Genomic DNA, 9,208 nt, shown 5'->3' on the forward strand with positions numbered 1-9,208 from the left:
CTCGTCCAGAGTGTCCGACGACAGTGCCCCGTCCAGAGTGTCCGACGACAGTGCCCCGTCCAGAGTGTCCGACGACAGTGCCCCGTCCAGAGTGTCCGACGACAGTGCCCCGTCCAGAGTGTCCGACGACAGTGCCCCGTCCAGAGTGTCCGACGACAGTGCCCCGTCCAGAGTGTCCGACGACAGTGCCCCGTCCAGAGTGTCCGACGACAGTGCCCCGTCCAGAGTGTCCGACGACAGTGCCCCGTCCAGAGTGTCCGACGACAGTGCCCCGTCCAGAGTGTCCGACGACAGTGCCCCGTCCAGAGTGTCCGGCGACAGTGCCCCGTCCAGAGCTTCCGGCGACAGTGCCCCGTAGAGAGACGGCCCACAGTCCAGAGCCGAGAGAGACGGCCCACAGTCCGGAATCGGCGCAGCGAGAGTCGCCCTACAGTCCGGAATCGGCGCAGCGAGAGTCGCCCTACAGTCCGGAATCGGCGCAGCGAGAGTCGCCCTACAGTCCGGAATCGGCGCAGCGAGAGTCGCCCTACAGTCCGGAATCGGCGCAGCGAGAGTCGCCCTACAGTCCGGAATCGGCGCAGCGAGAGTCGCCCTACAGTCCGGAATCGGCGCAGCGAGAGTCGCCCTACAGTCCGGAATCGGCGCAGCGAGAGTCGCCCTACAGTCCGGAATCGGCGCAGCGAGAGTCGCCCTACAGTCCGGAATCGGCGCAGCGAGAGTCGCCCTACAGTCCGGAATCGGCGCAGCGAGAGTCGCCCTACAGTCCGGAATCGGCGCAACCAGAGTCGCCCTACAGTCCGGAATCGGCGCAGCCAGAGTCGCCCTTCAGCCCGAGGTCTTCAGCGATGCGCCATAGCCCAGAGACTTCGGGAAGGGTAACTTTTAATAAGTATTTAGCGGGGGTGGACAGGTTAGGTTGGGGAGTAAGGCCGGAGCCTGAGCCACCTCCATAGTAGGTGGGTTGGGGAGGGGGGAGTGTAGCACAAGAACTGTCAGTGACAGTGGCCACCCTCCCTTCCCTCCCGTTAGTTTGGGATTATTTATGTTTTGGGGTTATTTTTGTGTATTTTGTGTGAGGTGCTTCCGGGGTCTGCACCTTTGGGGGGGGGGGTACTGTCACGTCCTGACCAGTAAAGGGGTTATTTGTTATTGTAGTTTGGTCAGGACGTGGCCGGGGGTGTTTGTTTTATGTGGTTTGGTCTACTCCATACGACGACCGTTACACTGGGTGTATTGATACACCTATGTACTCAAAGGAATATTCAATATCTACTTTTTTTATTTTTAAAGAAATAAAAAATCATTGCAAGTTTGATTAGTGTGGGAGAGGTGGATAACAATATTTTTATCCACATCGATGAATAATGACGAACCTGGCATTGACAACTCAGATGGAATGCTACTGAGGATGGTAGCTGACTCTATAGCCACTCCTATCTGTCATATCTTTAATCTGAGCCTAGAGGAAAGGCTTTGTCCTCAGGCCTGGAGGGAAGCCAAAGTCTTTCCACTACCCAAGAGTGGTAAAGCGGTCTTTACTGGTTCTAACAGCAGACCTATCAGCTCTTAGCAAACTTTGGGAAAAATGTATTACAAATTAACAACAGACTTTCAGCATGCTTATAGAGAATGGCACTCAACATGTACTGCACTGACACAAATGCTTTTTTGACACCACACTCCACAAGTCCTTCAGAACCGAGCGTCACATCTTGCTCTTCATTGTAATTAGAGGGCTGATATTAATACCATTGTGTTTTTCTATGTTTTCTATTTCTATGTTCTTAGGTTCTAGTTTTTGTATTTCTACGTTGGCTTGTTTGGGATGATCTCCAATTGGAGGCAGCTGGTCCTCGTTGTCTCTAATCGGAGATCATATTTAAGTAGGGGTTTTTCTTCCTGGGTTTTTGTGGGTGATTATATATTTTGAGTAGCGTTTGTTTCTCTCTGCGTCAAGGTTTGTTGCTTTTGTTTATTCAGTTATTTATGTTTTGCAAAGTTTCACGGATTTAATAAAATGTGGAACTACAACCACGCTGCACTTTGGTCCGCTCCTTTCGACAGCCGTGACATAATGATTGGATTGAAAGCAATTGATAAGAAGATTGGAGGAGCTGTACTGTTCGTTTTCAGTGCAGCCTTTGATATTATTGACCATTACCTGTTGTTGAGAAAACATATGTGTTATGGCTTTTCAATCTCTGCCATATTGTGGATTCAGAGCTATCGATCTAATAGAACTCAAAGGGGTTTCTTTAATGGAAGCTTCTCTAATGTCAAACATGTGAAGTGTGGTGTACTGCAAGGCAGCCCTCTAGGCCCTCTTTTCTATTTTTTACCAATTAACTGCCACTGGCATTAAACGAAGCATGTTTGTCCATGTATGCGATTGATTTGACCATATATGCATCAGCAACCACAGCTAAGTCACTGAAACCCTTAACAAAGAGTTGCAGTCTGTTTTGGAATGGGTGTCCAGTAACAAACTGGTACTGATCATCTCTAAAACTAAGAGCATTGTATTTGGTACAAATAATTCCCTATATTCTAGACCTCAGCTGAATCTGCTAATGAATGGTGTGGCTGAACAAGTTGAGGAGACTAAATTACTTGGTGTTACCCTAGATGGTTGTAAAGATGGAAAGAGGTCTGTCCGTAATAAAGAGATGCTCTGCTTTTTTGACACCACACTCCACAAGTCCTTCAGAACCGAGCGTCACATCTTGCTCTTCATTGTAATTAGAGGGCTGATATTAATACCATGCATGTCAGTCTCTCTTGGCTAAGAGTTGAGGAAAGACTGACTGCGTCACTTCTTGTTTTTGTAAAAAGCATTAATGTGTTGGAAATTCCAAATCGTTTACATAGTCAACTTACTCACAGCACTGACACACACACTTACCCCACCAGACATGCCACCAGAGTTCTTTTCACAGTCTCCAGGACCAGAACAAATTCAAGGAAATGTACAGTATTATACAGAGCCATGAGTGCAGTGCATGGAGCTCTCTTCCATCTTATAAAGCACAAGTGAACAGCAGACCTGGTTTCAAAAAAACAAATCAAGCAACACCTCACGGCACAACGCCGTACTGACATGTATGTGTAACTGATAGATGCACACACGCACGCACGCACACTACATGTTAATGTTTTTACATGTATGTCAATTGTGAAGTATTTTGTCTGTAATGTCTTTTTCCTTATGTGTTGGACCCCAGTAAGACTAGCCTTCAATATTGGCGTCGGCTAATGTGGATCCTAATAAATCAAATAACAAAGTGGTTGAATACTTATTGACTAAAGACATTTCATCTTTACATTTTTTATTCATTTGTAAAAATGTAAAAAAAAAAAAAAAAAACATAATTCCACTTTGACATTATGGGGTATTGTGTGTTGACCAGTGACAAAACATCTCTATGTATCCATTTTAAATTCAGGCTGTAACACAACAAAATGTGATAAAAAAAATCAAGCGGTGTGAATACCTTCTGAAGACACTGTAGAAAGGTACCATTATTATTAAGAGACAAGCTAACAGCAGAGCTACTGAGGCTAGAGTCCTTATACAAAGTAGAAGAGCATACTGAGTGGGTCCACTCACAAGTAGTAGTTGAGAAGAAAGACGTCTCGCTCAGACTGTGTATGGATCCAAAAGAGCTAAAAAAGTATGTGAAAAGGGAACAGTTTCAGCTGCCTACCAGGGGGATATATTCAGGGACACAGCAGGGGCTAAATTCTTCTCAAGCTAGACGCCTCCTGAGGGTTTTGGCAGATTAATCTAGACAAGGAGAGTACTTTGTACTTTCAACACTCCTTTTGGTAGGTACTCATTTAAAAGGCTCCCGTTTGGTCTCACTTCAGCACCAGAAGGCTTTCATAGGACAGTCCAACAGATAGTGTGAGTGTGCCATGCACAAATATGGGGACAGACCCTTGAATACACAACACAAGGTTGAAAGCAGCATTTGATCTAGCCAGAGCTAATGGGCTAAAGCTAAACGCAGACAAATGTGAATTCAGAAATAACCTTCTTCGGTGAAAACTAACATGTGAAGGTGTTCAGATAGAACACAAAGTGACAGCCATCAAGAACATACCACCATCAACCGACAAAGAGGGTGTACAAAGGTTCTTAGGTATGGTTAACTATGTGGGAAAATGTGTACGTAATCAGGCAACTCACACACTGATGAGCAGACTACTGTGTAAAACTATCGAGCTGTGTTGGAACAGTAATCACCAGAAAGAGCTCAAGGCATTAATCATGCAGGCTCCAATACTGAGGTTCTACAGTATGATGAAAAGCGCAAAACCAAAATCTCAGCAGATGCCTCTAAAGCAGGTTGAGGGGCAGTGTTGTTACAGCAGTATGGCACTAGATGGCGCCCAGTCGCATATGCCTCAAGGGCTCTGCTCAGATTGAGAAAGAGGCATTGTGACTGACATTTGCATGTGAGAAATTCCATTTGTTTATCTATGGTAAGACAGTGTGGGCCGAAACAGATCATAAACCTTTGGTTACTATTGCAAAGAAGGGTCTAGCATACACACCACCAAGGGTACAGACACTGTTTCTGAAACTTCCGAAATATGACAGGCCACAGGCCAGGGAAGGAATTGTTAGTAGCAGACACATTGTCCAGAGCTTTTGACAGCTCAGAACCAACCCAGATATACGAGCAGGACGAGACCATACATGTAAACCTTATCAGAAAGAGTTGCTCAGTCTCAGATGAAATGTGGACAGATATTTCACGTGCTGCTGCAGAAGATGAGTGTTTGCAAAACGGGATTAAAGCCTACCATGCGGGTGATCTCTACAATCTATACCACACCCTTGTGGTCAATACAGGAATGAGCTATCTGTACTTGATGGAATTCTGTTTAAGGGTCCAAAATTGTGATACCAAGTGTTAAAGAAAAACATGCTGATCAATATACACAAGTGCCATCTAGGCAGGGAAAAGTCAAAACGACGTGCAAAAAACTGTGTTATTCTGGCCCAAGGTGAATGCTGATATAGAGCAGACAATCGGAGCCTGTGAAACATGCCAGAAATACAGGTCAAAACAGCAAAGAGCCAATGTGAGTTGAGGAAAACAAAGTGTTGAAACCATGGGGCAAAGATCTATTTGCGCTTGACGGCAAGAACTGTATGTTCTACTGATGGACTATTACTCTCATTACCCAGAGAGCTTGGCTGAAGGACACTACTGCTAGTCAGGTGATAACTCACATCAGGTCATTCTTTGCTCGCCGTGGAGTCGTAGAGGTAGTCCGTACGGACAACGCCTCACAGTTCAGCTGTTCAGCTTTCAGTGATTTTGCTAAACTGTACGGATTCAAGCATGTCACATCCAGCCCACTGTACCCACAGTGCAATGGGTTAGTCGAGAAAGGTGCCAAAACAGTAAAACTACTGCTTAAGAAAGCTCTCAACTGGAGGACAGATCCGAATCTAGCTTTGTTAAATTACAGGGCTACTCCACTAAAAACATGGTCTGTCTCATGCCGAGCTGTTGTTCAAACAGGAAACTCAAAACTAGGTTCCCAGTACCCCTAGAAAACAGAGAAGGATGACAAGGTCATTCTTAACGAACAGAGAGAAAAGAGTGAACGGAAAAGGTACTATGACAAAGGGTCCAAGGTGATCAGTGCACTCAGTTCAAATGATGGAGTAAAAATGCATGATGGTGAAACCTGAAGCGTTGAGGCTCGTGTGGTGAAAACCGTGACAACCATACAGGAGAAATAGGAGACACTTGTGACATGTACCTAAGTGTGAGCAAGCAGACAGGCAAGAGAGTGGCATTACAAGTCAGACAATGTCAAGCCCAGACACTTCTGTGTCAGACCCACCAGGGCAGCCTGTTGAAGTGAGACGGACAGGGAGAGAAGTAAAAGCACCTTAGAGGCTATTGAGGAAGAGTACATTTGTTATTGAAATGCAGTGTTCACTATGCAAAGACTTGTAACTGGGATTTATAGTGATTTGCTATTGTTTTATCTTATACGGAAAAAGCATATCTTGATAAGGGGGATGGGGCATATTGTATCGGAGGTAATACATCAGTTGAAGAGCGGGATATTCCAGCTCAATGCACTATACTGTATGGCTTCGGTTAGCTTGAATAAAGAATAACTTTTAAAGATAAATAGTTTTCTTTAGTATTTCTTAGACAACAAGTTAAAAAAGTTGTGCCTTTAGATTGAGAAAATGAACAACTAAGGAAGAGTTTTTCAATTCTCTCATTGACTTCTCAAACCCCAAACCCTAAACTCCGGCCTGGTCTGGTTGGTTTGTTTCGCCAGCATTCCCGGAAGTCTCGTGATGTTGAGCCTCTGGGTTTAGAAAATCTGTGGCTCTATTTTAGGCTGGCTTTAAGGCGGCACTAGTGTCAAACGCACGTTCGTTGCCAATTTTGACCCGTTAAAGCCAACGCTCTGCTATTTTCAAACTTTTGCACATTCGTAATTTACCCGTTTTATATCTGCTCACTTGCGCTCAGATGGGCGGGGGTGGAAATATTTGAGTTGTGTCCTTAAAAACGTGACACAAAGTGCTAATTTCAGGCAGCACTGGTAGGCATATTTAAAACCAACCAGAAGCTGGTTGATGCGGTAACATGGTTGATTATGGAATTAATTTTGACAGCAGAAATGCAGCCTTTCCAGCCATGACGCACACTGCCCAAAAGCACATGGAACAACAGTAATGTGCTTTTGGTGCCTGAATACTTCACATTTAGAAACATAAAATAATGTTTTTCCCATTCCGTTTTATTTGATTAAAAACCAAGCATAGCCTCCCCTCTCAATGAAGACTGTTTTTTTTTTTGTCCTACTCAAGCTTAATCGCCAAAGCTCTATTAAAAGATCAAGTTTGAAAGGAGTAAAACAGTGAGCTGACATTCCCTTTTTATCTACGTATTGTAGGCAGGCCTACATTATTTTAGCCATGCAGCTTCCGTTTTGTACGTGCATAATACCACCTCCTTGATGTAAGCTACATGTATCCATGCCCATCATGATGGGAGAGATGAGAACCTCTGTGAATACCAGTGAACCTCGTATTTAAAAGTTATTTTCCTCTAAACAATTGCTTGTTTTCCATTTCATATGTTCAAAACCCAAGCCCTCCGCAGGCTACCCTTACCCTAGGCCGACTTTAAGGAAGGCTGGTACAACAGCAATGCGATATTTTATGATATCATTACATTTTACATGTATTTCTTTCTGTTGTTGTTTAAAAAAAACGGATTGGTTTTAATACAATTAAACGAAAAACCAGCAAATTATTTAATAAAAATGTATGGAAGTATATAAGGAGATTGTAGAATGCCAAAAATAAGATAAAAAAAAAAATAAAAAAAATCCTGATCTTTCTTATATCTATAAGTTAAAGGACAGATACTTCAGAACAAACTACCTCTAGATAATTTATTTTGGGACTGTTGTTACATATAGTGAATCTCTTATTCAATGCGTTTGTATGGGCTAACAGCAGTAATGCCAAATCAAATGTTTCATCAAATAATTTTTTATAAATTTTATACTTCAAGGGGTCTTAAAATGCAATATCAAATAGCTAAATGATCCTTGGTATGACCTTCTTAAAACAACCCCCCCCCCCCCCCCCCCCCCCCCCCCACTTAGACAGGGCTTAGACTCTTTTAACGAACTAAGCTATAACAGACTAACATTGGGATTGGAGTTGATGACAACTCATTGAACACAATACATGAAAGACCTTAAATACACAACTTGAAGCAACCACATATTTAGCCCTGGAGCAGGTTCTGATTGGCCAATGAGAGGCTAAGCCGCGACACACCCACAACTTGTTTATTCATCAAAACTCAGCACTTTCCGGCCAGCAACTGAGCCCATAATTATGGTTGTGAAAATAGCAACAATATTTCTGACACACCCCTAACCTATAGAGCTACCGCCAGCACTTAGATTTACCATTTGCTTTACGTTTGTTAAAATAGAGCCCCAAGTTTAACAAAAGTAAACCTTGAATTTGGAGGTTTTAAATATCACCCTGGTAGCCAAGTTGATCTATTTTAAGAAATGCCATTGGTTGGTGAATATAAAGTCTAAGATCTTTGATAGGCTGATGTAAAATATGTTACAGGAAATTAACACTGTCCCCTTGTCAGGTTAGCATAGAGCTAAATATGCCAGGTTATGTAATGGGAACAGCTAACATGTAGCGTATTGTCACGTGCAACAATGAAGACCATTTTAATTGGCTGATGTGCATTTTGAGATGGAGAAAAACTTTTTCTAACGTTCGCAAGTATAGACCCAAGATGTTCCCCTATTGTTAATGAAATTTCCATCAGACCTTCACACACACACACACGCACACACACACACACACACACACACACACACACACACACACACACACACACACACACACACACACCTTACTTCTGTGGAAAATGAGCAAAGTGTTGTCTGATTGGCATGAGACACACACAGTTACACACAGTCACACATGATTAAGTCCCTCAGTTGAGCACCTGATTCCCCTTTTTGTTCAAGCTGGTCTGACGTACATTTTGGGTACGCTTTCATTCTATTAGTCACACACAACCCTCTCCGAGGCTTCATTCACACTGTGATATATACATTCACCAAGGGGACAGAGACCACAGACTCCACACCATAACTCTAATTCCCCCCCATTTAAGTTAACGTAAAGATTTATTTACTCAAGATTTGTGGTGTCATCTGCTCCCTCAGGACGAATGCTAACTAGAGAACCCTGTGGATCTGTGTGTGTGGTTGGCATTTTGGCAACAAAAAAAATCCCATTGACAATGAAGTCCATGCATGTTTTATGGGACAGGTTTATGAATCTAGAGAAGATGAATAATGTTCTTGTTTCTCCTTTCTGCTGTTGTTTAGCTTTGCGGTCAGAGGCCATTGTATGAGTGCTAATCGGCTGTCTGGTGGTGAAAACAGTGTTTTCCCCTTGATCGACCCCAGAGTTCACACGGGCCATTGGATTTATTTTTTTACTTCAGCACTGTGGATGTTTTTTGTTGTTCAGTTTTCTGGTATTGCAAACCACACGCATCCTTAGTTTTAGGCAAACAATATATTATTATGGGGAGGTGTGTCCCTTTCTGTCCAATGAGGTAATTTATGCACAAGATTTCTGTCCCTTTTGGGCAACAATTCTCCC

Source organism: Salmo trutta, chromosome 21 (genome assembly GCF_901001165.1).
Source record: "Salmo trutta chromosome 21, fSalTru1.1, whole genome shotgun sequence".
Classification (NCBI taxonomy): Eukaryota; Metazoa; Chordata; class Actinopteri; order Salmoniformes; family Salmonidae; genus Salmo; species Salmo trutta.